Source organism: Corapipo altera, unplaced genomic scaffold (genome assembly GCF_003945725.1).
Source record: "Corapipo altera isolate COAL_440 unplaced genomic scaffold, ASM394572v1 268, whole genome shotgun sequence".
In the NCBI taxonomy this organism is placed as follows: domain Eukaryota; kingdom Metazoa; phylum Chordata; class Aves; order Passeriformes; family Pipridae; genus Corapipo; species Corapipo altera.
Window position 1 is genome coordinate 6,781,650 of NW_020884901.1, and position 5,971 is coordinate 6,787,620.

The 5,971-nt window shown below is 43.8% G+C and overlaps 1 long non-coding RNA gene across 1 annotated transcript; it reads left to right on the top strand.

Moving 5' to 3' along the window:
• The first annotated feature begins 621 nt into the window (after nt 1-621).
• On the top strand, nt 622-2,860 carry LOC113950492. The gene is made up of 3 exons (XR_003528748.1): nt 622-724; nt 1,119-1,305; nt 2,477-2,860. It is a non-coding gene; the product is annotated as an uncharacterized LOC113950492 (long non-coding RNA).
• The last annotated feature ends 3,111 nt before the right edge of the window (nt 2,861-5,971 follow it).

Here is a 5,971-nt window from a genome sequence, read left to right on the forward strand (position 1 = left end):
CCTGAGCTCAGGAGCACAGACCGTAGGTGAGAGGAACCAATTGAGGCCAAGGGGGCATTGCTGGTGATCTGTTGGCATTTCTGGGTGTCTCTGCCTGGTGTTGCCAGACTTCTGCATTCTGGAGTGGGAAATATTCAGCCTGAGAAGTGCAGGTGTTTGGGGCAGTATTGTACCTGCCTGTCCCAGTGCTGGACAAGCTCATTGCTCTTGACAAATCAAGTACCTTGGTTCACACCCCAGCACCATCTTGCATGGCTTTATGGCCCAGAAGGTTTCAGTGCTGGCTACCAAGAGGTCTGTACTCATCTGGCCTCTCCATGCTGATAAATGAGAATGGCACTAGGGAAGGGGAGGATAATATCTCCTGGTTGGGTGTCACCTTCCTTTTGGTGGCTTGCTAAACTCCATACTCATTTCTGTCTCCACTATTCTCAGGAACTTTTACTTGCCAAACTCCCTCAGGAGCTGGCAGTGCTGGGAGGTTTTCCTGGGCAGAGGTGGAGCAATCAATATATAAGCTGGGGTGCATATTTGCCAATGCAGAAAACGCTGAACATTTAGGAATGCCCTGGTTGCCCCTTTGCTGTGCATCACAGCCACTTGCAGAAGAACCGGGTAGAATTCAGGACCAAGGAGAGCTCCAGCCGTGACGCTGAGGCTGCTCCTCGCCGGCGCTGGCGAGAAAAGATTCGGTTTCACCGGTATCATCGAAAATGCCACCCTAGTAAGATAATTTGGGATATTATGGTGTCGCCCAGCTGACCCCATGACCCCACGTCCATGCCATGTGGAGCTCTCCTGTGGAGGGCACTGCTGTACTTTCCCACTAACCAGAGTGCACAGAGAGAAACTCTGGCTCTCTGATGCTCCCTCATCTCCTGGAGGGATGTAGAAATTGTGTGCAAAACCCCAGTGACTTTAAAGGCAGGAAGCAGGCGAGAAATGTGGCATAAAAGGCAGATTTTTTTTCTGCCTTGCAGTCTTCTTCCAGTTCTGTTTCCTCTGTGCTTGGTGTCTGAATCCCTTTCAACCTTCACACCATATTGGTATGGATTACATGCCTCTATTAGTTATGTACCTTAATTCCCACTTTGGGACCTGCTTGCACTGTCTTGCAGCTTGCTCCATCTTACTCATCATTTCCAAATTAGCTGAACTTGATTGAGCCAGATCAGACTGCAGCCCTCGTGCACCAAGGCAAAGAGAAATTAGTCACTGCACTCCCTCCTCGGCAAACTCGTGCTTTTAAGAGCATGGCTTTGTGCATCTGAATCGAGCAGAGGCCACATCTCTCCTGATGCTTTGGTAAGACTTTAATAAGGTAAAAAAGTTCACAAAGCTGAAAGGCTGAGAGCAGCTCAGATGCATTTATTGTGTCGAGCCTTCCCTGCCTTGCCCTGTGTCTAGACAACACCTTAATAAAAGCAGCAGTGACTGGCAAGGGGGGGATTGTGTTGATATTCTGCTGCCAGAAGAAAACCAAACTAATGGCATTAATGTGGGTTCACATGGGTGTAACCAGAATTAAGAGCTCTGGACCTGTGAGTGTGGGTGCATTTGCTGCACATTGAATGCAAACGAGTGAAAAAAGTTGAACACAGACAAGGCTTGAGCTAAAAAGACAAATTGAGCTGAGCTGCACATTCAGTTTGCCCCTGGATGCCAAGAAAGCTTGTCTGAAGATCTGCAGAAACAAGCCTTTTCCCCCCCCTCTCTTTTCCCAAGGAGTTGGAGTGTGCTGTGCAGTGCTTCCTCTTTTGTGCAGTGCTCCCATTTTTGTTCCTCTTCTGATTCCTTGTTTTATGTTTCATGCTTCTGAATTGCTGCAGTCATTCCCTTTTTCTATCTTCCAGCAATTGTCAAGGAAATAAAAAAAAAGAAAAATCCCCCAAAACATTTTACAAACTAACTTTACTCAGCACCACAGACGCCTACCCCGGTGGAAACTCGAGTTTGTTTGCTTTATTTAAAGCTACTCCCTTGCACACATGATATAACTTCACAGATGCCTGGAGTCTATTTACCTCTTGGCTTGTTTATCTTGAAATGGCCAATGGAAGCTGCTCACATTTTTGTCTTGATAAGAATCCAATCATGGAAATTGATTGAACTTCTTCTTTGAGCTTTTCTCTCGCATTTACACTTTTCAATCGGCTTGAATTGTTTAATCTACAGTTAATTTAGAGACGTACAGCTGTGGCTCTGATATATCAGGAGATCAAGATAAATGGCTGGAGTGTTCTTATGAGCAAAAATCTCTCCAGATTCCAGTACATAAATCATTTGTTGTGAAATCGCTCATTGTCTTTAGGCAATGTCATAGTGAAAAATTCAATCTATTCATGAACAGAAAGTCAAGGGATTAGGAGTGGTTTGAAGGGAAAGATGCCATGTTAAAAAAAAAAAAAAAGAAAAAAAAGGAAAGATTTATCTCTTAATGCTCCCCTAACACAACTTCCCTGCCCTTGTTTTGCAGTGTGGACTCTTGAATTCAATTTTCCACTCTTTGTCTGCAAACTCCAGTCAATAGGAAACGATGAAGATGTCCCCAGGGGAAGAGGGGTGTCTTTGTTTGTATTAATTCAGGAACATTTTCTCTCTCCTTATTCCCTGATGCAACAGAGGAAAGCTGGAAAGCGGCTCACTGATGATTTCTTACTGAGGGTCAGCCTGTGATCCCTGTGCTTCCAGAGAGAAATTATTTACTGCAGGCTGGGCTCTTTCTGCAGAGCTCAGGGAAGGGCTGGGTAAAATTCAGGCCCCAGAAGAGACTTTTGAAACCTTGATAGACAAGAGTGTGCCCAGTTTTTCACCTGTTCCTCTCATACACAAAATGTCTCCTTTCACTTGAGTTACAACCTTCCACCTTGACCATATTGAGAGGGTGAGGGATCATTGTCAGTAATGGAGGGGTTATTTGCTGGAGGACAACTGGGAAATTGGGGGGTTCAAAAGATACAAACAGCACTGTAGAAGCATCTGTGTGAATGAAACAGAATAGCCCCCCAAAATGCCCCCAGAATAAAGTTAAGGAGGAAATGGAACCACCCAGGACTTCCAGATCTGAGTGACTTGTAGAAGTTTGCATCCAAATTCAAATTTCCCATGTGAATCTAAAGGCTGAGGATACCCAAGTTCAAACCAGACCAGGTCTCTGGACTTGGAGCTTGTTAGAGAAATGATGGGCATAAACACTCAAGACCAACATCTTTCCCTGTTCCAGAAAATGTTGCATGAGAGAGAAGGTTGATGTTTTATCTCTTGTAATGTTCACAGTAAGCTCTTTTCCAAGACATGACAGGGGCTCACAGCCTCCTAGAGCCAAAAGGTGAGGGGGTGTCCCTATGGCACCAAGGCCACCTTTATAAAGATTTTTGTATATATTTAGGTGGCCTAAATTCCATCTAAGCCTTTATGACTTTCTTATTGGCTGGTTTTAGACCTTCATTTATCCCTAGTCAATAAGGAAACATTCAGCTTAGGGACTTAAAGATTTAGGTAGAATTTAGGCCATCTGAACATGTCCCTTTGAGCCTTTGTGCTAATTCTAAAGGCTCCATTTTCTTTCTTTGTCCTTTGCTCAGATGAATTAATGGAGCTCTTGCCCACCTCCCCTTTACTTTCTCCTCTCCCTTCCCACTCTTTTGTCCTCAGGTTTGTATCACAGTTTGGAATGCTCCACAGACATGGCAAAAGAGTGTTTGCTATTTATCAGCCCAAATCCAAAACCTCGTGAAAAAGAATGTTTATTTATTCTGAGTAATTCAGCCTCTGGAGTCCTTCAAACATTAAAGTTTTAATACTTCTCACCTGGAACAGCTGAGCTGGCCAGGAGAGACCAAGCTTTGATGGGAACACTTGATACAAATTTCTAGCCAAGCAAAGCAGTAATGTTGCTGCACACAGGATGAAAATCCCAGCCTGGAGGAGCATGCATGTGAAATTGTGAATCATTTAATAGTCCTGATGAAAAAACCTCTCCAGGAGTGGGAAGCTTTTTGCTTGCCATGGAAGAAACATTCAAGATCCCTGTAAAAAGGCACCTACTCTTTTTTTTTTGTTTGTTTGTTTGTTTGTTTGCTCTGTGTGAAAATCAGCAGGTGAGTTCCCTTGCCCTGAAGTGGCTCCATCATGCAGACACAGCGATTTACTCTGAAGTAGAAGCAAAGCCACTGCTCTGCTTGGCTACTGTGGGCAATGTCAAATGCAACAGGGAGCCTGAAGCCAGCTAATTTCAGCCTAACCTAAGGCAACAGTCAATGTGACTGCTCTGTGCTCCAGCTGCTTCCCAGCTTTAATCCCTTTAATTTGGCAAAGTGGTGCTAATGAGATTTCATTGACAGGAAGGCCCACACCAGCACTGAGGGTCTCGAGGGGGGATGCTGAGGCAGGTGCCTGAGCTCCTTGGGAAATGCAAGTCTAAGTGTTTCAAAATATTCCACAAGTCCCCAGCTTCCAGAGGAAGCTTTATAAATGTGTTTATTATACAGGTACATGGTTATTAAACTGGGATTTTATGGCTACTTCAACAGATACAAAGCGCAACAAGATTCCATCTCTAATAGGTAATAAATATGGGTCTCTTGGCACTGCTTTGCCCTGTCACCTACAAACCAGGTTTATCCCAGTTTTGAAGACCTGGAACTCTGAACAGTTGACAAAACCATGGTTTAAATACTGACCTTTATGTCTGAACCTATTCTCTGAACCCAACCCAGAGCTGAGGGATCAGTGACTATTGAGTGGGTTGTACAAGGTGGTCCTCACACTGTGCAAATGACATCTGAGAGCAATGGACACATCTGTCCTGAAATGATTTTGAGAATCCCACCTGAACATGCCAAACTAACCAAAAAATCAAATTATGGTACCTGAGAAATGTGGGGTGGGAGAAATGTAGAGAAATAAATCCTTTTTTTTTTTCCCATTTGATGGAGGCAGTTTCAGGTGTATGATGGGTTTGCATGGTGGATGTTTGTTCATCTGATGCTCAAAAACTTTTAGACGTCCTCATGTATTTGCTTGATTACTTCACTGTCTTCGAAATTGTAGCATTTTTCCCACATCCGAAATTAATTTGATTTGTTATTATTCTTCCCCAGTATGTAAAATTGAACAACATCTTCTTTCTAATGACCCCTTATAAATTAAAATACTGTTATCACGTTCCCCATTTAGTCTTCTCATTCTTGGACTGAACAAACCCGATTCTTTCAGTCTTTCTTAAATCACATTTTCAAAACATCTAATCATTGTTGTTGTTCTCTTCTGGACTCATTCCAGCTTGTCTACATCCTTCTTGTGGGTTGGTGCCCAGAAGTGTGCACAATATTCCAGCTGAGATCTGACCAGTAGCAAATAGAGCGGAATAATTACCTCCTGTGCCTTTCAGATGACACTCTTGTTAATGCTATTCCAAAATGAGATATGGCTCCCCCCCCTTTTTTTTTTTATCCCCCACAAGGACATCAGATTGTTGACTGAGTTTGTGATGCACACCAAATCCCAGATGGTTTCCAAGAACGCTGCCTCGTTCTTCCCTGTGATGTCCCTTGGACGGGAATCCCGATGTCTCCCAACCCAACAGAAGGTGGCTTTGCAGCCAGGACGCAGTGACACAGACCATGAAGTGTGAACTACTGCTTTTACTTGTCTCCATTTACAACGTGCATCCTAAAACTGTTGTCCCTTCCTATTAGCTTAAGCAGTGCTGACAGCTCAATTCTCCTTGGAGGATCCTCCAGTCCCTCTCTCTCTTCACCAACCTTTGCCGTGCTCCTTCTAAGAAAGATGGAAGGGCAGGGAGAAAAGGTACATGAATTTCAGTACTAATAGAGTATTTCCTTGCCGGGTTATCTTTGATCCTGAGAGTGACACACAGTATCTTTCCCAAGGCCACATTCTGAGACATTTTTAACAAGGAAGAAGCAAGTTCTGAATATAGTGACACTAGACCTTGTCTGACAAAAAC